General features: G+C 42.9%; 1 protein-coding gene across 1 annotated transcript in view; it reads left to right on the top strand.

Moving 5' to 3' along the window:
• The first annotated feature begins 12,357 nt into the window (after nucleotides 1-12,357).
• LOC106592704 (protein NLRC3-like) overlaps nucleotides 12,358-24,051 on the top strand; it is a 33,215-nt gene continuing 21,521 nt past the window's right edge. Inside the window, exon 1 of the mRNA XM_045711491.1 lies at nucleotides 12,358-12,435. The gene's annotated coding sequence lies outside the window, so the exon portion shown is untranslated. The remainder of the gene's footprint in view (nucleotides 12,436-24,051) is intronic.

The following is a 24,051-nucleotide window of genomic DNA, read 5'->3' as shown; positions in this document are numbered from 1 at the left end:
TTATTGTCAGTGACATGGCACACAACCATTGGTTGATGCAATGTGGCGTGTCAATTGTAGGCGGCCTCTTACAAATTCAGTGGGCTGGGCTGCAGAGGAAGTCAGCATTTCTTCCGAATCTCTCTCCCCAAGTTCTCAATGGGAGCAGAGACTATCGCACAGTGCCAGTAGAGAGACACCGATGAAGTGTCAGTCGTGCTGGTGGCTGGCAGCGACGGCAGAGCAGAGCGTGACATGCCAGTGTTTTTTCCTGAGGGGATGTGTGTTTTCTTGGTCTTGGATCCACGGAGTGATAGCAGAACGTTCCATTTATTCTATGGTTCTTTCCTTCCCTTCTTATTTCTGCCACCATGGCATGATCCAGAGCAGGGCGGTGTAACTGGGTGATTCAACATCACTGTTATAGTGATAGGAAGAGACACGGAGGATTTTGCAACAAGTGCAAGTAGGAAAACCGTAAAGGTTATTTTCCCCTTCATAATCAACGCAGTTCTCTCTGGCAGTGTTCAAGCCTTAGCAGCAGTCAATCTGAGTGTTTCTGACTTCTGGCTGATTTGTTCTTCTTCTGATGATGACAGTTGGCAGCTCTCTTCTGGTTTCTTCGGACAGCTCAGTGTCAGTGAGTAGAGAGGCAGTGCTGGTTTTATAGTGACTTGTATTTCCATTCACTTACAAAAGTGAGACATACATTTCTCCAGTAGATTAGTAGTATGCTTCGTCCGGGTAGGATAACTTACTGTCTACTATTTTCTATCCAATACAGCTTGGTTTTATAGTGACTTGTATTTCCATTCACTTACAAAAGTGAGACATACATTTCTCCAGTAGATTAGTAGTATGCTTCGTCCGGGTAGGATAACTTAATGTCTACTATTTTCTATCCAATACAGCTTGGTTTTATAGTGACTGACTTGACTTGCCATTTCGTATCCTAATTTATTCGGATAACCTTCCTAATAAGTGTTATTGTAGATATTGAGAGATGAGTGTAGCCTACTAGAGCACTGTCGAGTCGGGAGTCTTGTCAGACCGAGACACTGAGAATGCAGAGCACAGTCCGTTTTCTAACAGAACAAAGACTGAATATACCAAAGCCACTGCATCACAGAGAATTGTGCCTAACCAGCCCTGATAACAGAGTTGATCACCTCTCCCACGAACATAACCTTTTATAAGGACTTTTTGCATTATGCACGGATCAAACAATGAAGTGGAATACTCGTCCGCCGAGCCAAAACGAGCTTCACCCGAGACAGTAGAGCTGCTCCGCTGCTTCACTGCTGTCATAACGCGTCCATGTTCCTGCCTCTGACTACCATCGTCCTCACAGAGCCCAGCCTCTCTTCTCCGGACCGGCAACACTACAGCTGCTCCTCGGAGTGAAGCCGCTTTTCGAGCGTCAAAATTGGAATTATTCTTTGGAGCTCTCTCACATATAATAGGCCAAGATAGCACACAGAGGTATACAGTAAAACAGTCAAATGGAACAAATAAAACATTTCTAAAATCCTCTATGATGTCCTTTCTTTTCTTTGTGTTCAGCTCCAGGTTGTTTCCACTGCACATCGCTGTTAGACACTGCGCTTCTTGTCTGTCTATAGGCTGTCTCGTCGTTGTTATTGACGAGTCTTAGGACGTTTTTAGTCTCACAATGGATTTTGAGGAGCCCCTTTTATTATAGTGCTGTGATAATACAAACATACAGCCTCCTGAATATCTACACATATTATTTGAAAGACTGAAGACGGAGCGTTCTGCATGAAATGTGTACTTTATTATTGTCAGTGACATGGCACACAACCATTGGTTGATGCAATGTGGCGTGTCAATTGTAGGCGGCCTCTTACAAATTCAGTGGGCTGGGCTGCAGAGGAAGTCAGCATTTCTTCCGAATCTCTCTCCCCAAGTTCTCAATGGGAGCAGAGACTATCGCACAGTGCCAGTAGAGAGACACCGATGAAGTGTCAGTCATGCTGGTGGCTGGCAGCGACGGCAGAGCAGAGCGTGACATGCCAGTGTTTTTTTCCTGAGGGGATGTGTGTTTTCTTGGTCTTGGATCCACGGAGTGATAGCAGAACGTTCCATTTATTCTATGGTTCTTTCCTTCCCTTCTTATTTCTGCCACCATGGCATGATCCAGAGCAGGGCGGTGTAACTGGGTGATTCAACATCACTGTTATAGTGATAGGAAGAGACACGGAGGATTTTGCAACAAGTGCAAGTAGGAAAACCGTAAAGGTTATTTTCCCCTTCATAATCAACGCAGTTCTCTCTGGCAGTGTTCAAGCCTTAGCAGCAGTCAATCTGAGTGTTTCTGACTTCTGGCTGATTTGTTCTTCTTCTGGTGATGACAGTTGGCAGCTCTCTTCTGGTTTCTTCGGACAGCTCAGTGTCAGTGAGTAGAGAGGCAGTGCTGGTTTTATAGTGACTTGTATTTCCATTCACTTACAATAGTGAGACATACATTTCTCCTGTAGATTAGTAGTATGATTCGTCCGGGTAGGATAACTTACTGTGTATTTTATATCCAATACAGCTTGGTTTTATAGTGACTTGTATTTCCATTCACTTACAAAAGTGAGACATACATTTCTCCAGTAGATTAGTAGTACGCTTCGTCCGGGTAGGATAATTTACTGTCTACTATTTTCTATCCAATACAGCTTGGTTTTATAGTGACTGACTTGACTTGCCATTTCGTATCCTAATTTATTCGGATAACCTTCCTAATAAGTGTTATTGTAGATATTGAGAGATGACTGTAGCCTACTAGAGCACTGTCGAGTCGGGAGTCTTGTCAGACCGAGACACTGAGAATGCAGAGCACAGTCCGTTTTCTAACAGAACAAAGACTGAATATACCAAAGCCACTGCATCACAGAGAATTGTGCCAAACCAGCCCTGATAACAGCGTTGATCACCTCTCCCACGAACATAACCTTTTATAAAGACTTTTTGCATTATGCACGGATCAAACAATGAAGTGGAATACTCGTCCGCCGAGCCAAAACGAGCTTCACCCGAGACAGTAGAGCTGCTCCGCTGCTTCACTGGTGTCATAACGCAGCCTTGTTCCTGCCTCTGACTACCATCGTCCTCACAGAGCCCAGCCTCTCTTCTCCGGACCGGCAACACTACAGCTGCTCCTCGGAGTGAAGCCGCTTTTCGAGCGTCAAAATTGGAATTATTCTTTGGAGCTCTCTCACATATAATAGGCCAAGATAGCACACAGAGGTATACAGTAAAACAGTCAAATGGAACAAATAAAACATTTCTAAAATCCTCTATGATGTCCTTTCTTTTCTTTGTGTTCAGCTCCAGGTTGTTTCCACTGCACATCGCTGTTAGACACTGCGCTTCTTGTCTGTCTATAGGCTGTCTCGTCGTTGTTATTGACGAGTCTTAGGACGTTTTTAGTCTCACAATGGATTTTGAGGAGCCCCTTTTATTATAGTGCTGTGATAATACAAACATACAGCCTCCTGAATATCTACACATATTATTTGAAAGACTGAAGACGGAGCGTTCTGCATGAAATGTGTACTTTATTATTGTCAGTGACATGGCACACAACCATTGGTTGATGCAATGTGGCGTGTCAGTTGTAGGCGGCCTCGTACAAATTCAGTGGGCTGGGCTGCAGAGGAAGTCAGCATTTCTTCCGAATCTCTCTCCCCAAGTTCTCAATGGGAGCAGAGACTATCGCACAGTGCCAGTAGAGAGACACCGATGAAGTGTCAGTCATGCTGGTGGCTGGCAGCGACGGCAGAGCAGAGCGTGACATGCCAGTGTTTTTTCCTGAGGGGATGTGTGTTTTCTTGGTCTTGGATCCACGGAGTGATAGCAGAACGTTCCATTTATTCTATGGTTCTTTCCTTCCCTTCTTATTTCTGCCACCATGGCATGATCCAGAGCAGGGCGGTGTAACTGGGTGATTCAACATCACTGTTATAGTGATAGGAAGAGACACGGAGGATTTTGCAACAAGTGCAAGTAGGAAAACCGTAAAGGTTATTTTCCCCTTCATAATCAACGCAGTTCTCTCTGGCAGTGTTCAAGCCTTAGCAGCAGTCAATCTGAGTGTTTCTGACTTCTGGCTGATTTGTTCTTCTTCTCGATGATGACAGTTGGCAGCTCTCTTCTGGTTTCTTCGGACAGCTCAGTGTCAGTGAGTAGAGAGGCAGTGCTGGTTTTATAGTGACTTGTATTTCCATTCACTTACAATAGTGAGACATACATTTCTCCTGTAGATTAGTAGTATGATTCGTCCGGGTAGGATAACTTACTGTGTATTTTATATCCAATACAGCTTGGTTTTATAGTGACTTGTATTTCCATTCACTTACAAAAGTGAGACATACATTTCTCCAGTAGATTAGTAGTACGCTTCGTCCGGGTAGGATCATTTACTGTCTACTATTTTCTATCCAATACAGCTTGGTTTTATAGTGACTGACTTGACTTGCCATTTCGGGATCCTAATTTATTCGGATAACCTTCCTAATAAGTGTTATTGTAGATATTGAGAGATGCCTGTAGTCTACTAGAGCACTGTCGAGTCGGGAGTCTTGTCAGACCGAGACACTGAGAATGCAGATCACAGTCCGTTTTCTAACAGAACAAAGACTGAATATACCAAAGCCACTGCATCACAGAGAATTGTGCCTAACCAGCCCTGATAACAGCGTTGATCACCTCTCCCACGAACATAACCTTTTATAAGGACTTTTTGCATTATGCACGGATCAAACAATGAAGTGAAATACTCGTCCGCCGAGCCAAAACGAGCTTCACCCGAGACAGTAAAGCTGCTCCGCTGCTTCACTGCTGTCATAACGCGTCCATGTTCCTGCCTCTGACTACCATCGTCCTCACAGAGCCCAGCCTCTCTTCTCCGGACCGGCAACACTACAGCTGCTCCTCGGAGTGAAGCCGCTTTTCGAGCGTCAAAATTGGAATTATTCTTTGGAGCTCTCTCACATATAATAGGCCTACATAGCACACAGAGGTATACAGTAAAACAGTCAAATGGAACAAATAAAACATTTCTAAAATCCTCTATGATGTCCTTTCTTTTCTTTGTGTTCAGCTCCAGGTTGTTTCCACTGCACATCGCTGTTAGACACTGCGCTTCTTGTCTGTCTATAGGCTGTCTCGTCGTTGTTATTGACGAGCCTTAGGACGTTTTTAGTCTCACAATGGATTTTGAGGAGCCCCTTTTCTTATAGTGCTGTGATAATACAAACATACAGCCTCCTGAATATCTACACATATTATTTGAAAGACTGAAGACGGAGCGTTCTGCATGAAATATGTACTTTATTATTGTCAGTGACATGGCACACAACCATTGGTTGATGCAATGTGGCGTGTCAATTGTAGGCGGCCTCGTACAAATTCAGTGGGCTGGGCTGCAGAGGAAGTCAGCATTTCTTCCGAATCTCTCTCCCCAAGTTCTCAATGGGAGCAGAGACTATCGCACAGTGCCAGTAGAGAGACACCGATGAAGTGTCAGTCATGCTGGTGGCTGGCAGCGACGGCAGAGCAGAGCGTGACATGCCAGTGTTTTTTCCTGAGGGGATGTGTGTTTTCTTGGTCTTGGATCCACGGAGTGATAGCAGAACGTTCCATTTATTCTATGGTTCTTTCCTTCCCTTCTTATTTCTGCCACCATGGCATGATCCAGAGCAGGGCGGTGTAACTGGGTGATTCAACATCACTGTTATAGTGATAGGAAGAGACACGGAGGATTTTGCAACAAGTGCAAGTAGGAAAACCGTAAAGGTTATTTTCCCCTTCATAATCAACGCAGTTCTCTCTGGCAGTGTTCAAGCCTTAGCAGCAGTCAATCTGAGTGTTTCTGACTTCTGGCTGATTTGTTCTTCTTCTTCTGATGATGACAGTTGGCAGCTCTCTTCTGGTTTCTTCGGACAGCTCAGTGTCAATGAGTAGAGAGGCAGTGCTGGTTTTATAGTGACTTGTATTTCCATTCACTTACAAAAGTGAGACATACATTTCTCCAGTAGATTAGTAGTATGCTTCGTCCGGGTAGGATAACTTACTGTCTACTATTTTCTATCCAATACAGCTTGGTTTTATAGTGACTGACTTGACTTGCCATTTCGTGATCCTAATTTATTCGGATAACCTTCCTAATAAGTGTTATTGTAGATATTGAGAGATGACTGTAGCCTACTAGAGCACTGTCGAGTCGGGAGTCTTGTCAGACCGAGACACTGAGAATGCAGAGCACAGTCCGTTTTCTAACAGAACAAAGACTGAATATACCAAAGCCACTGCATCACAGAGAATTGTGCCAAACCAGCCCTGATAACAGCGTTGATCACCTCTCCCACGAACATAACCTTTTATAAGGACTTTTTGCAATATGCACGGATCAAACAATGAAGTGGAATACTCGTCCGCCGAGCCAAAACGAGCTTCACCCGAGACAGTAGAGCTGCTCCGCTGCTTCACTGGTGTCATAACGCAGCAATGTTCCTGCCTCTGACTACCATCGTCCTCACAGAGCCCAGCCTCTCTTCTCCGGACCGGCAACACTACAGCTGCTCCTCGGAGTGAAGCCGCTTTTCGAGCGTCAAAATTGGAATTATTCTTTGGAGCTCTCTCACATATAATAGGCCTACATAGCACACAGAGGTATACAGTAAAACAGTCAAATCAAAACATTTCTAAAATCCTCTATGATGTCCTTTCTTTTCTTTGTGTTCAGCTCCAGGTTGTTTCCACTGCACATCGCTGTTAGACACTGCGCTTCTTGTCTGTCTATAGGCTGTCTCGTCGTTGTTATTGACGAGCCTTAGGACGTTTTTAGTCTCACAATGGATTTTGAGGAGCCCCTTTTCTTATAGTGCTGTGATAATACAAACATACAGCCTCCTGAATATCTACACATATTATTTGAAAGACTGAAGACGGAGCGTTCTGCATGAAATGTGTACTTTATTATTGTCAGTGACATGGCACACAACCATTGGTTGATGCAATGTGGCGTGTCAATTGTAGGCGGCCTCGTACAAATTCAGTGGGCTGGGCTGCAGAGGAAGTCAGCATTTCTTCCGAATCTCTCTCCCCAAGTTCTCAATGGGAGCAGAGACTATCGCACAGTGCCAGTAGAGAGACACCGATGAAGTGTCAGTCATGCTGGTGGCTGGCAGCGACGGCAGAGCAGAGCGTGACATGCCAGTGTTTTTTCCTGAGGGGATGTGTGTTTTCTTGGTCTTGGATCCACGGAGTGATAGCAGAACGTTCCATTTATTCTATGGTTCTTTCCTTCCCTTCTTATTTCTGCCACCATGGCATGATCCAGAGCAGGGCGGTGTAACTGGGTGATTCAACATCACTGTTATAGTGATAGGAAGAGACACGGAGGATTTTGCAACAAGTGCAAGTAGGAAAACCGTAAAGGTTATTTTCCGCTTCATAATCAACGCAGTTCTCTCTGGCAGTGTTCAAGCCTTAGCAGCAGTCAATCTGAGTGTTTCTGACTTCTGGCTGATTTGTTCTTCTTCTCGATGATGACAGTTGGCAGCTCTCTTCTGGTTTCTTCGGACAGCTCAGTGTCAGTGAGTAGAGAGGCAGTGCTGGTTTTATAGTGACTTGTATTTCCATTCACTTACAAAAGTGAGACATACATTTCTCCTGTAGATTAGTAGTATGCTTGTCCGGTAGGATAACTTACTGTGTATTTATATCCAATACAGCTTTTTTTACTTGTATTTCCATTCACTTACAAAAGTGAGACATACATTTCTCCAGTAGATTAGTAGTATGCTTCGTCCGGGTAGGATAATTTACTGTCTACTATTTTCTATCCAATACAGCTTGGTTTTATAGTGACTGACTTGACATGCCATTTCATATCCTAATTCACTTGGATAACCTTCCTAATAAGTGTTATTGTAGATATTGAGAGATGCCTGTAGTCTACTAGAGCACTGTCGAGTCGGGAGTCTTGTCAGACCGAGACACTGAGAATGCAGATCACAGTCCGTTTTCTAACAGAACAAAGACTGAATATACCAAAGCCACTGCATCACAGAGAATTGTGCCTAACCAGCCCTGATAACAGCGTTGATCACCTCTCCCACGAACATAACCTTTTATAAGGACTTTTTGCATTATGCACGGATCAAACAATGAAGTGAAATACTCGTCCGCCGAGCCAAAACGAGCTTCACCCGAGACAGTAAAGCTGCTCCGCTGCTTCACTGGTGTCATAACGCAGCCTTGTTCCTGCCTCTGACTACCATCGTCCTCACAGAGCCCAGCCTCTCTTCTCCGGACCGGCAACACTACAGCTGCTCCTCGGAGTGAAGCCGCTTTTCGAGCGTCAAAATTGGAATTATTCTTTGGAGCTCTCTCACATATAATAGGCCTACATAGCACACCGAGGTATACAGTAAAACAGACAAATAAAACATTTCTAAAATCCTCTATGATGTCCTTTCTTTTCTTTGTGTTCATCTCCAGGTTGTTTCCACTGCACATCGCTGTTAGACACTGCGCTTCTTGTCTGTCTATAGGCTGTCTCGTCGTTGTTATTGACGAGCCTTAGGACGTTTTTAGTCTCACAATGGATTTTGAGGAGCCCCTTTTCTTATAGTGCTGTGATAATACAAACATACAGCCTCCTGAATATCTAAACATATTATTTGAAAGACTGAAAACGGAGCGTTCTGCATGAAATATGTACTTTATTATTGTCAGTGACATGGCACACAACCATTGGTTGATGCAATGTGGCGTGTCAATTGTAGGCGGCCTCGTACAAATTCAGTGGGCTGGGCTGCAGAGGAAGTCAGCATTTCTTCCGAATCTCTCTCCCCAAGTTCTCAATGGGAGCAGAGACTATCGCACAGTGCCAGTAGAGAGACACCGATGAAGTGTCAGTCATGCTGGTGGCTGGCAGCGACGGCAGAGCAGAGCGTGACATGCCAGTGTTTTTTCCTGAGGGGATGTGTGTTTTCTTGGTCTTGGATCCACGGAGTGATAGCAGAATGTTCCATTTATTCTATGGTTCTTTCCTTCCCTTCTTATTTCTGCCACCATGGCATGATCCAGAGCAGGGCGGTGTAACTGGGTGATTCAACATCACTGTTATAGTGATAGGAAGAGACACGGAGGATTTTGCAACAAGTGCAAGTAGGAAAACAGTCATTACAGTTTTCCTTTTCATACCACACAAAAATGCACAAAAACGCACGAAATCTGCTGAAATTAATTATGTACATTTATGCGTGAATTGAATGTGAGGTTGGGCTGTGTCATCTGCATAGAGAAAACATTTTAAATAATAGCCTCTAATTTTCCCAATTAAATGAGAACTGCGCATGGTCATTTGTTGTATGGCTACATCGGGAATATGACCTCATCATGGCCAGAAAATATGAGGAATGTACTGTACAAGGATTATGATAATGAATTATGTTTATAAATGAAATATTGTCCACTCAAGAAATGTCACATGACAGTATTCAGGCTTAGCCTACACACGTCAATGGAAAAGGAGAACGGTCTGTTCTAACGTTAAACTGCGCTTTGGATCCAAGCGCATAGAGCAAAATCGTCTGCTTGAAATACTGTAGTTTATCTATGTACTACTGTGAAGTGGGTCCAATTAAATGAGAGAAGGGACGAATAGTAGCCAGTCCTAACTTGTAGGTCTGTATGTTATTTTGCGAGTAGCCTTTGAAACCATCACACATTCAGAAAAGGTGAGGCATTTATTTTTGCAATGATCTAGGACATTAAATAAATAACAGCAAAGATTATTCACTATTTTAGAATGTAAATATACATCGATTTTCGCCATTCTCACTAACAGCAAATGATTTGCATCTTATTATATTTAGCTCGGCCTGTCTGTTCTTTAGTTCTGAATAAGAGTCTCGTCATATATTCCCCATCTGTATGTAACCGATGTGAAATGGCTAGTTAGTTAGCGGTGGTGCGCGCTAATTGTGTTTCAATCGGTGACGTCACTCGCTCTGAGACTTGAAGTAGGGTTGCGGCTTTTGTGGCGCTATGGGTAACGATGCTTCGTAGGGTGTCAGTTGTTGATGTGTGCAAGGGTCCCTGGTTCAAGCCCAGGTCGGGGCGAAGAGAGGGACGGAACCTACACTGTTACATGTACAAGACTAAAACTAGTCTACTGTTGCAATGCAAGACCTCAACCACTAGAAACTGTGCATGCACATGGTCTAAAGGTTGGATTAGCAAATTCTCATGTCAAGTTCAGTTTTTATAAATTACAACATTTGCGTGAAAACGTGCACATGCATGTGTAGACAACGTTTACAAATTAGGCATCTGGTGTTAGAGCGAAATACTTGAAATAACTTTTCTATTTACTGCTGTGTAGTGGGTCCAACTAAACGAGAGATGGGACGAATGGTAAACTTGTAGGCCTATATTCTACGTCGTGAGTATGAAACCATCACAGAAAAGATGAGGGATTTATTATGAAACGATCATGGAAACGAAATAAATAAAAGCCTCGGAAATAGATCGCTATTTCTAATTATTTAAAAATGCAAAGAAACGAAATGGATGTTCTCTATTCTCACTAAGGGCAAATGATTGCATCTTGTTATTAACCTTTTTATTGTTATGAATAAACGTGTCCATCATATCCCTCATTTGCACAAAACACTAATCTACTTGCCTTGTTGAAATGCAATTCTTCAACCACTAGAAACGGTGCATATGCATGTTATAAAGTTAGCGGGAAGGTGAGTGTGTGTTCGTCAATGTGTCTGTCTGCGCCTGCGCTTGTGTGCGTGTGTCTGTCTTCACATATTTCTTAATTCCATTCTTCTACTTTTAGATTTGTGTGTATTGTTGTGTATTGTTAGATACAGCTGCACTGTTGGAGCTAGGAACACAAGCATTTCACTACACCCACAATAACATCTGCTAAATATGTGTATGTGACCAATAAAATTTGATTTGATTTAAATGGCCCCTGGGTGTGAGAATTCATAATTGAAAAATATATTGAGAAAGATTGGTAAACCAATACATAGTCAGGGCTGGGGTCAATTTCATTTAAATTCCAGTTATTCAGGAAGTAGACTGAAACTCTAATTCAAATTCTCCTCAATGCTTTTCAATTTAAACAATTTAGATTTGGAATTTGGTTGATTTTCTGAATTGACTGGAATTCAAATGGAAGTGGGCCCCACCATGTACATAGTCACTATGAAAATATAGACCTGAATTATATTTTTTAGTAAAAGTGAAATATTGTGTTTATTTTTCTGTAGTCTTTTAATCTCTGTGTCTCTGTATCTCTTTCTGTGAGTCTGTGTGTGCGTACATGCTCTTTTGTGTGTGTGTCCGTCTCTCTCTCTCTGTCTGTGTGTGTGAATTGTTGAGATAATTAATAAATAATGAGTTAATTTGTATCACATTGTTCTAGGTCAGTTTAGTCCGAACCTCTCCTCTGGGACCCTCAAGGAGCTGTACATTTTAGTTGCCCTTTAGAACAACTGATTCTGATTCTACTAATGAAGTCATCATCAAGCCTTTTGATTGGTAGAATCATGTGTGTAAGTGTTAGGGGGGCAACAATAAGTTTAGCTAGCTGGCTAAATCTGTCACATTTACAGAAATGTTGATTGATACGCAGTATCCCTGTCAAATACATTTTCGATGAATGGAATGTATTTATGTGTGTGTGTTTCTGTGAATGTGTGTCGGTCTGTGTGTGTGTCTACCTGTGAATGAGAGTCAGTCTGTTTGTGTGTCTGTCTGTGAATTTGTGTTGGTCAGTGTGTGTGTGTGTGTGTGTGTCTATCTGTGAATGTGTGTCGGTCTGTGTGTGTGTGTGTGTCTGTCTATCTGTGAATGTGTGTTGGTCTGTGTGTGCGTGTGTGTCTATCTGTGAATGTATGTCGGTCTGTGTGTGCGTGTGTGTCTATCTGTGAATGTGTGTCGGTCTGTGTGTGGTAATGTGTTTTTGATAAGTGTGATTAGTTCACTGTAACTTCACATTATAAATAGTATATTTTTTCATATGCTATATATTATAATACATATTTTTTGGGTTTGCAGAATCATTGTATATCGTTGGTTACCCAACCTATCATGTTACCATAACAACACAGATATGACCGTCTAGCGTCCTTCTGCCAAACCTGGTTGTTGTCACACTGCCCTCTGCTGGTAGCACTGCAAAACATTACTCAATCAAATCCTGAAATAAAATCTAAATTCACTTTTACCAGAAATTCATATTATATGGGCTGAATACTTACACAAAGTGTATGGAGACTTTACATAACATAAATATGAATATATAATATAAACTTAAACGTGTTGAACCCGCCTACCGTGTTGAAACAGGAAGTGCATTTATAAGGAAGTAGAGGAAGAACTGGACACCATCGGTCGAAGAAAAATGTTTCTGAGGTTTGTAGCTTTCTTTTACAATGTTATGTAGAAACGTGTTTTGGAGAAGTTAGGCCATCGCAGAGAAAGGTGATTTAGGGGGTAAGACATCGGCAGAATTCTTATATTATAACATGACTGATTTCAACTTTCAATAATGATCATTTTAGGCTTCCTTACATTGATGCTGATTCATAGTGATCAGCCTAGTCAATATGTATCAATGTTATATTATAGGCTACAGGGCTATGAGGTAGGGTATTGGGTTATATTATAGTCTACAGGGCTATGAGGTAGGGTATGGGGTTATATTATAGTCTACAGGGCTATGAGGTAGGGTATGGGGTTATATTATAGTCTACAGTGGTTATGAGGTAGGGTATGGGGTTATATTATAGTCTACAGGGCTATGAGGTAGGGCATGGGGTTATATTATAGGCTACAGGGTTATGAGGTAGGGTATGGGGTTATATTATAGTCTACAGGGCTATGAGGTAGGGTATGGGGTTATATTATAGTCTACAGGGCTATGAGGTAGGGTATGGGGTTATATTATATTCTACAGGGCTATGAGGTAGGCTATGGGGTTATATTATAGTCTACAGGGCTATGAGGTAGGGTATGGGGTTATATTATAGTCTACAGGGCTATGAGGTAGGGTATGGGGTTATATTATAGTCTACAGGGCTATGAGGTAGGGTATGGGGTTATATTATAGTCTACAGGGTAATGAGGTAGGATATGGGGTTATATTATAGTCTACAGGGCTATGAGGTAGGGTATGGGGTTATATTATAGTCTACAGGGTTATGAGGTAGGGTATGGGGTTATATTATAGTCTACAGGGCTATGAGGTAGGGTATGGGGTTATATTATAGTCTACAGGGCTATGAGGTAGGGTATGGGGTTATATTATAGTCTACAGGGCTATGAGGTAGGGTATGGGGTTATATTATAGTCTACAGGGCTATGAGGTAGGGTATGGGGTTATATTATAGTCTACAGGGCTATGAGGTAGGGTATGGGGTTATATTATAGTCTACAGGGTTGTGAGGTAGGGTATGGGGTTATATTATAGTCTACAGGGTTATGAGGTAGGGTATGGGGTTATATTATAGTCTACAGGGCTATGAGGTAGGGTATGGGGTTATATTATAGTCTACAGGGTTATGAGGTAGGGTATGGGGTTATATTATAGTCTACAGGGCTATGAGGTAGGGTATGGGGTTATATTATAGTCTACAGGGCTATGAGGTAGGGTATGGGGTTATATTATAGGCTACAGGGTAATGAGGTAGGGTATGGGGTTATATTATAGTCTACAGGGTTATGAAGTAGGGTAGGGGGTTATATTATAGTCTACAGGGCTATGAGGTAGGGTATGGGGTTATATTATAGTCTACAGGGCTGTGAGGTAGGGTATGGGGTTATATTATAGGCTACAGGGCTGTGAGGTAGGGTATGGGGTTATATTATAGTCTACAGGGCTATGAGGTAGGGCATGGGGTTATATTATAGTCTACAGGGTAATGAGGTAGGGTATGGGGTTATATTATAGTCTACAGGGCTGTGAGGTAGGGTATGGGGTTATATTATAGTCTACAGGGTTATGAGGTAGGGTATGGGGTTATATTATAGTCTACAGGGTAATGAGGTAGGGTATGGGGTTATATTATAGTCTACAGGGTTATGAGGTAGGGTATGGGGTTATATTATAGTCTACAGGGTAATGAGGTAGGGTATGGGGTTATATTATAGTCTACAGGGTTATGAGGTAGGGTATGGGGTTATATTATAGTCTACAGGGCTATGAGGTAGGGTATGGGGTTATATTATAGTCTACAGGGCTGTGAGGTAGGGTATTGGGTTATATTATAGGCTACAGGGCTGTGAGGTAGGGTATGGGGTTATATTATAGTCTACAGGGTTATGAGGTAGGGTATGGGGTTATATTATAGTCTACAGGGTTATGAGGTAGGGTATGGGGTTATATTATAGTCTACATGGTTATGAGGTAGGGTATGGGGTTATATTATAGTCTACAGGGCTATGAGGTAGGGCATGGGGTTATATTATAGTCTACAGGGTTATGAGGTAGGGTATGGGGTTATATTATAGTCTACTGGGCTATGAGGTAGGGTATGGGGTTATATTATAGTCTACAGGGCTATGAGGTAGGGTATGGGGTTATATTATATTCTACAGGGCTATGAGGTAGGGTATGGGGTTATATTATAGTCTACAGGGCTATGAGGTAGGGTATGGGGTTATATTATATTCTACAGGGCTATGAGGTAGGGTATGGGGTTATATTATAGTCTACAGGGCTATGAGGTAGGGTATGGGGTTATATTATAGGCTACAGGGTAATGAGGTAGGGTATGGGGTTATATTATAGTCTACAGGGCTATGAGGTAGGGTATGGGGTTATATTATAGTCTACAGGGTTATGAGGTAGGGTATGGGGTTATATTATAGGCTACAGGGCTATGAGGTAGGGTATGGGGTTATATTATAGGCTACAGGGTTATGAGGTAGGGTATGGGGTTATATTATAGTCTACAGGGCTGTGAGGTAGGGTATGGGGTTATATTATAGTCTACAGGGTTATGAGGTAGGGTATGGGGTTATATTATAGTCTACAGGGCTGTGAGGTAGGGTATGGGGTTATATTATAGTCTACAGGGTTGTGAGGTAGGGTATGGGGTTATATTATAGTCTACAGGGCTATGAGGTAGGGTATGGGGTTATATTATAGTCTACAGGGCTATGAGGTAGGGTATGGGGTTATATTATAGTCTACAGGGCTATGAGGTAGGGTATGGGGTTATATTATAGTCTACAGGGTTATGAGGTAGGGTATGGGGTTATATTATAGTCTACAGGGCTATGAGGTAGGGTATGGGGTTATATTATAGTCTACAGGGTTATGAGGTAGGGTATGGGGTTATATTATAGTCTACAGGGCTATGAGGTAGGGTATGGGGTTATATTATAGTCTACAGGGCTATGAGGTAGGGTATGGGGTTATATTATAGTCTACAGGGCTATGAGGTAGGGTATGGGGTTATATTATAGTCTACAGGGCTGTGAGGTAGGGTATGGGGTTATATTATAGGCTACAGGGCTGTGAGGTAGGGTGTGGGGTTATATTATAGTCTACAGGGCTATGAGGTAGGGTATGGGGTTATATTATAGTCTACAGGGCTATGAGGTAGGGTATGGGGTTATATTATAGTCTACAGGGCTAATGAGGTAGGGTATGGGGTTATATTATAGTCTACAGGGCTGTGAGGTAGGGTATGGGGTTATATTATAGTCTACAGGGTTATGAGGTAGGGTATGGGGTTATATTATAGTCTACAGGGTAATGAGGTAGGGTATGGGGTTATATTATAGTCTACAGGGTTATGAGGTAGGGTATGTGGTTATATTATAGTCTACAGGGTTATGAGGTAGGGCATGGGGTTATATTATATTCTACAGGGCTATGAGGTTGGGCATGGGGTTATATTATAGTCTACAGGGCTATGAGGTAGGGTATGGGGTTATATTATAGTCTACAGGGCTATGAGGTAGGGTATGGGGTTATATTATAGGCTAAAGGGTAATGAGGTAGGGTATGGGGTTATATTATAGTCTACAGGGTTATGAGGTAGGGTATGGGGTTATATTATAGTCTACAGGGCTATGAGGTAGGGTATGGGGTTATATTATAGTCTACAGGGCTATGAGGTAGGGTATGGGGTTATATTATAGTCTACAGGGCTGTGAGGTAGGGTATTGGGTTATATTATAGGCTACAGGGCTGTGAGGTAGGGTATGGGGTTATATTATAGTCTACAGGGTTATGAGGTAGGGTATGGGGTTATATTATAGTCTACAGGGCTATGAGGTAGGGTATGGGGTTATATTATAGTCTACAAGGTAATGAGGTAGGGTATGGGGTTATATTATAGTCTACAGGGCTGTGAGGTAGGGTATGGGGTTATATTATAGTCTACAGGGTTATGAGGTAGGGTATGGGGTTATATTATAGTCTACAGGGCTATGAGGTAGGGTATGGGGTTATATTATAGTCTACAGGGCTATGAGGTAGGGTATGGGGTTATATTATAGGCTACAGGGTAATGAGGTAGGGTATGGGGTTATATTATAGTCTACAGGGTTATGAAGTAGGGCATGGGGTTATATTATAGTCTACAGGGCTATGAGGTAGGGTATGGGGTTATATTATAGTCTACAGGGCTATGAGGTAGGGTATGGGGTTATATTATAGGCTACAGGGCTGTGAGGTAGGGTATGGGGTTATATTATAGTCTACAGGGTTATGAGGTAGGGTATGGGGTTATATTATAGTCTACAGGGCTATGAGGTAGGGCATGGGGTTATATTATAGTCTACAGGGTAATGAGGTAGGGTATGGGGTTATATTATAGTCTACAGGGCTGTGAGGTAGGGTATGGGGTTATATTATAGTCTACAGGGTTATGAGGTAGGGTATGGGGTTATATTATAGTCTACAGGGTAATGAGGTAGGGTATGGGGTTATATTATAGTCTACAGGGTTATGAGGTAGGGTATGGGGTTATATTATAGTCTACAGGGTTATGAGGTAGGGCATGGGGTTATATTATATTCTACAGGGCTATGAGATTGGGCATGGGGTTATATTATAGTCTACAGGGCTATGAGGTAGGGTATGGGGTTATATTATAGTCTACAGGGCTATGAGGTAGGGTATGGGGTTATATTATAGTCTACAGGGCTATGAGGTAGGGTATGGGGTTATATTATAGTCTACAGGGCTATGAGGTAGGGTATGGGGTTATATTATAGTCTACAGGGCTATGAGGTAGGGTATTGGGTTATATTATAGGCTAAAGGGTAATGAGGTAGGGTATGGGGTTATATTATAGTCTACAGGGTTATGAGGTAGGGTATGGGGTTATATTATAGCCTACAGGGCTATGAGGTAGGGTATGGGGTTATATTATAGTCTACAGGGCTATGAGGTAGGGTATGGGGTTATATTATAGTCTACAGGGCTGTGAGGTAGGGTATTGGGTTATATTATAGGCTACAGGGCTGTGAGGTAGGGTATGGGGTTATATTATAGTCTACAGGGTTATGAGGTAGGGTATGGGGTTATATTATAGTCTACAGGGTTATGAGGTAGGGTATGGGGTTATATTATAGTCTACATGGTTATGAGGTAGGGTATGGGGTTATATTATAGTCTACAGGGCTATGAGGTAGGGCATGGGGTTATATTATAGGCTACAGGGTTATGAGGTAGGGTATGGGGTTATATTATAGTCTACTGGGCTATGAGGTAGGGTATGGGGTTATATTATAGTCTACAGGGCTATGAGGTAGGGTATGGGGTTATATTATATTCTACAGGGCTATGAGGTAGGGTATGGGGTTATATTATAGTCTACCGGGCTATGAGGTAGGGTATGGGGTTATATTATATTCTACAGGGCTATGAGGTAGGGTATGGGGTTATATTATAGTCTACAGGGCTATGAGGTAGGGTATGGGGTTATATTATAGGCTACAGGGTAATGAGGTAGGATATGGGGTTATATTATAGTCTACAGGGCTATGAGGTAGGGTATGGGGTTATATTATAGTCTACAGGGTTATGAGGTAGGGTATGGGGTTATATTATAGGCTACAGGGCTATGAGGTAGGGTATGGGGTTATATTATAGGCTACAGGGTTATGAGGTAGGGTATGGGGTTATATTATAGTCTACAGGGCTGTGAGGTAGGGTATGGGGTTATATTATAGGCTACAGGGTTATGAGGTAGGGTATGGGGTTATATTATAGTCTACAGGGCTGTGAGGTAGGGTATGGGGTTATATTATAGTCTACAGGGTTGTGAGGTAGGGTATGGGGTTATATTATAGTCTACAGGGTTATGAGGTAGGGTATGGGGTTATATTATAGTCTACAGGGCTATGAGGTAGGGTATGGGGTTATATTATAGTCTACAGGGCTATGAGGTAGGGTATGGGGTTATATTATAGTCTACAGGGCTATGAGGTAGGGTATGGGGTTATATTATAGTCTACAGGGCTATGAGGTAGGGTATGGGGTTATATTTTAGTCTACAGGGCTATGAGGTAGGGTTTGGGGCTATGAGGTAGGCTATGGGGCTGTGAGGTAGGGTATGGGGTTATATTATAGTCTACAGGGCTATGAGGTAGGGTATGGGGTTATATTATAGTCTACAGGGTTATGAGGTAGGGTATGGGGTTATATTATAGTCTACAGGGCTATGAGGTAGGGTATGGGGTTATATTATAGTCTACAGTGTTATGAGGTAGGGTATGGGGTTATATTATAGTCTACAGGGCTATGAGGTAGGGTATGGGGTTATATTATAGTCTACAGGGCTATGAGGTAGGGTATGGGGTTATATTATAGTCTACAGGGCTATGAGGTAGGGTATGGGGTTATATTATAGTCTACAGGGCTGTGAGGTAGGGTATGGGGTTATATTATAGGCTACAGGGCTGTGAGGTAGGGTATGGGGTTATATTATAGTCTACAGGGTTATGAGGTAGGGTATGGGGTTATATTATAGTCTACAGGGCTATGAGGTAGGGCATGCGGTTATATTATAGTCTACAGGGTAATGAGGTAGGGTATGGGGTTATATTATAGTCTACAGGGCTGTGAGGTAGGGTATGGGGTTATATTATAGTCTACAGGGTTATGAGGTAGGGTATGGGGTTATATTATAGTCTACAGGGTAATGAGGTAGGGTATGGGGTTATATTATAGTCTACAGGGTTATGAGGTAGGGTATGGGGTTATATTATAGTCTACAGGGTTATGAGGTAGGGCATGGGGTTATATTATAGTCTACAGGGTTATGAGGTAGGGTATGGGGTTATATTATAGTCTACAGGGCTATGAGGTAGGGTATGGGGTTATATTATAGTCTACAGGGCTATGAGGTAGGGTATGGGGTTATATTATAGTCTACAGGGTTATGAGGTAGGGCATGGGGTTATATTATATTCTACAGGGCTATGAGGTTGGGCATGGGGTTATATTATAGTCTACAGGGCTATGAGGTAGGGTATGGGGTTATATTATAGTCTACAGGGCTATGAGGTAGGGTATGGGGTTATATTATAGTCTACAGGGCTATGAGGTAGGGCATGGGGTTATATTATAGTCTACAGGGCTATGAGGTAGGGTATGGGGTTATATTATAGTCTACAGGGCTATGAGGTAGGGTATGGGGTTATATTATAGGCTAAAGGGTAATGAGGTAGGGTATGGGGTTATATTATAGTCTACAGGGTTATGAGGTAGGGTATGGGGTTATATTATAGTCTACAGGGCTATGAGGTAGGGTATGGGGTTATATTATAGTCTACAGGGCTATGAGGTAGGGTATGGGGTTATATTATAGTCTACAGGGCTGTGAGGTAGGGTATTGGGTTATATTATAGGCTACAGGGCTGTGAGGTAGGGTATGGGGTTATATTATAGTCTACAGGGTTATGAGGTAGGGTATGGGGTTATATTATAGTCTACAGGGCTATGAGGTAGGGTATGGGGTTATATTATAGTCTACAGGGTTATGAGGTAGGGTATGGGGTTATATTATAGTCTACAGGGCTATGAGGTAGGGTATGGGGTTATATTATAGTCTACAGGGCTATGAGGTAGGGTATGGGGTTATATTATAGTCTACAGGGCTATGAGGTAGGGTATGGGGTTATATTATAGTCTACAGGGCTATGAGGTAGGGTATGGGGTTATATTATAGTCTACAGGGCTATGAGGTAGGGTATGGGGTTATATTATAGTCTACAGGGCTATGAGGTAGGGTATGGGGTTATATTATATTCTACAGGGCTATGAGGTAGGGTATGGGGTTATATTATAGTCTACAGGGCTATGAGGTAGGGTATGGGGTTATATTATAGTCTACAGGGCTATGAGGTAGGGTATGGGGTTATATTATAGTCTACAGGGCTATGAGGTAGGGTATGGGGTTATATTATAGTCTACAGGGTTATGAGGTAGGGTATGGGGTTATATTATAGGCTACAGGGCTATGAGGTAGGGTATGGGGTTATATTATAGTCTACAGGGTTATGAGGTAGGGTATGGGGTTATATTATAGTCTACAGGGCTGTGAGGTAGGGTATGGGGTTATATTATAGTCTACAGGGTTATGAGGTAGGGTATGGGGTTATATTATAGTCTACAGGGCTGTGAGGTAGGGTATGGGGTTATATTATAGTCTACAGGGTTATGAGGTAGGGTATGGGGTTATATTATAGTCTACAGGGTTATGAGGTAGGGTATGGGGTTATATTATAGTCTACAGGGCTATGAGGTAGGGTATGGGGTTATATTATAGTCTACAGGGCTATGAGGTAGGGTATGGGGTTATATTATAGTCTACAGGGCTATGAGTTAGGGTATGGGGTTATATTATAGTCTACAGGGCTATGAGTTAGGGTATGGGGTTATATTATAGGCTACAGGGCTATGAGGTAGGGTATGGGGCTATGAGGTAGGCTATGGGGCTGTGAGGTAGGGTATGGGGTTATATTATAGTCTACAGGGCTATGAGGTAGGGTATGGGGTTATATTATAGTCTACAGGGCTATGAGGTAGGGTATGGGGTTATATTATAGTCTACAGGGCTATGAGGTAGGGTATGGGGTTATATTATAGTCTACAGGGTTATGAGGTAGGGTATGGGGTTATATTATAGTCTACAGGGCTATGAGGTAGGGTATGGGGTTATATTATAGTCTACAGGGCTATGAGGTAGGGTATGGGGTTATATTATAGTCTACAGGGCTATGAGGTAGGGTATGGGGTTATATTATAGTCTACAGGGCTGTGAGGTAGGGTATGGGGTTATATTATAGTCTACAGGGCTGTGAGGTAGGGTATGGGGTTATATTATAGTCTACAGGGTTATGAGGTAGGGTATGGGGTTATATTATAGTCTACAGGGTTATGAGGTAGGGTATGGGGTTATATTATAGTCTACAGGGTTATGAGGTAGGGTATGGGGTTATATTATAGTCTACAGGGCTATGAGGTAGGGCATGGGGTTATATTATAGTCTACAGGGCTATGAGGTAGGGTATGGGGTTATATTATAGTCTACAGGGCTATGAGTTAGGTTTATATTATAGTCTACAGGGCTATGAGTTAGGGTATGGGGTTATATTATAGGCTACAGGGCTATGAGGTAGGGTATGGGGCTATGAGGTAGGGTATGGGGCTGTGAGGTAGGGTATGGGGCTGTGAGGTAGGGTATGGGGCTGTGAGGTAGGGTATTTGGCTGTGAGGTAGGGTATGGTGCTGTGAGGTAGGGTTTGGGGCTATGAGGTAGGGTATGGGGCTATGAGGTAGGGTTGTGAGGTAGGGTTTGGGGCTATGAGGTAGTGTATGGGCGATTGACTGCACATGATCGTGATTATCCTTTTTTTTTTTTTTGCCTTTTTTTTCTCCCCAATTTTGTGGCATCCAATTGGTAATTAGTCTTGTCTCATCTCTGCGTCTCCCGTGCGGAGTCGTGCGTTCTCCGTAATCACAACCCAGCCAAGCCTGAAATTTCCATCCCTAACTATAACATTTTCCGACAAGATAGAACTGCCAAAGGGGGCGGAGTTAGCCTGCAGAGTTTTGTCAAACTATCCAGGTCTGTGACCAAACAATTTGAGCTTCTACTTTTAAAAATCCACCTTTTCAGAACAAGTCTCTCACGGTTGCCCCTTGCTATAGACCACCTTCTGCCCCCAGCTGTGCCCTGGACACCATATGTGAAATGATTGCCCCCAATCTATCTTCAGAGCTCATGCTGCTAGGTGACCTAAACTGGGACATGCTTAACACCCCGGCCATCCTACAATCTAAGCTTGATGCCCTCAATCTCACACAAATGATCAATGAACCTACCAGGTACAACCACAAAGCCGTAAACACGGGCACCCTCATAGATATCATCCTAACCAACCTGCCCTCCAAATACACCTCTGCTGTCTTCAACCAGGATCTCAGCGATCAAATCAAATTTTATTTGTCACATACACATGGTTAGCAGATGTTAATGCGAGTGTAGCGAAATGCTTGTGCTTCTAGTTCCGACAATGCAGTAATATCCAACAAGTAATCTAACCTAACAATTTCACAACAATTACCTTATACACACAAGTGTAAAGGAATGAATATGTACATACAAAAATATATGAATGAGTGATGGTATAGAACGGCATAGGCAAGATGCAGTGGATGGTATAGAGTACAGTATATACATATGAGATGAGTAGTGTAGGATATGTAAACATATAAAAGTGCATTGTTTAAAGTGGCTAGGGGTACATTACATCAAGATGCAGTAGATGGTATAGAGTACAGTATATACATATGAGATGAGTGATGTAGGGTATGTAAACATTCTATGAAGAGGCATTGTTTAAAGTGGCTAGTGATACATTTATTACATCAATTTTTCCATTATTAAAGTGGCTGGAGTTGAGTCAGTATGTTGGCAATAGCCACTCAACGTTAGTGATGGCTGTTTAACAGTCTGGTGGCCTTGAGATAGAAGCTGTTTTTCAGTCTCTCGGTTCCAGCTTTGATGCACCGTACTGACCTCACCTTCTGGATGATAGCGGGGTGAACAGGCAGTGGCTCGGGTGGTGATCTTTTTGGCCTTCCTGTGACATCGGGTGGTCTAGGTGTCCTGGAGGGCAGGTAGTTTGCACCCGGTGATGCGTTGTGCAGACCTCACTACCCTCTGGAGAGCCTTACGGTTATGGGCGGAGAAGTTGCCGTACCAGGCGGTGATACAGCCCGACAGGATGCTCTCAATTGTGCATCTGTAAAAGTTTGTGAGTGTTTTTGGTGACAAGCCGAATTTCTTCAGCCTCCTGAGGTTGAAGAGGCGCTGCTGCACCTTCTTAACCACGCTGTCTGTGTGGTTGGACCATTTCAGTTTGTCCGTGATGTGTACGCCGAGGAACTTAACTTTCTACCCTCTCCACTACTGTCCCGTCGATGTGGATAGGGGGGTGCTCCCTCTGCTGTTTCCTGGAGTCCACGATCACCCACCTTGTTTTGTTGACGTTGAGTGTGAGGTTATTTTCCTGACACCACACTCCGAGGGCCCTTACCTCCTCCCTGTAGGCCGTCGCGTCGTTGTTGGTAATCAAGCCTACCACTAGTGTCATCTGTAAACTTGATGATTGAGTTGGAGGCGTGCATGGCCACGCAGTTGTGGGTGAACAGGGAGTACAGGAGAGGGCTGAGAACGCACCCTTGTGGCGCCCCAGTGTTGAGGATCAGCGGGGTGGAGATGTTGTTACCTACCCTCACCACCTGGGGGTGGCCCGTCAGGAAGTCCAGAACCCAGTTGCACAGGGCGGGGCCTCGAGCTTGATGACGAGTTTGGAGGGTACTATGGTGTTAAATGCTGAGCTGTAGTCGATGAACAGCATTCTCACATAGGTATTCCTCTTGTCCAGATGGGTTAGGGCAGTGTGATTGCGTCATCTGTGGACCTATTGGGGTGGTAAGCAAATTGGAGTGGGTCTAGGGTGTCAGGTAGGGTGGAGGTGATATGGTCCTTGACTAGT

Source organism: Salmo salar, unplaced genomic scaffold, assembly GCF_905237065.1.
Source record: "Salmo salar unplaced genomic scaffold, Ssal_v3.1, whole genome shotgun sequence".
Taxonomy (NCBI): domain Eukaryota; kingdom Metazoa; phylum Chordata; class Actinopteri; order Salmoniformes; family Salmonidae; genus Salmo; species Salmo salar.
This window is presented reverse-complemented; position numbering and strand designations above follow the sequence as displayed.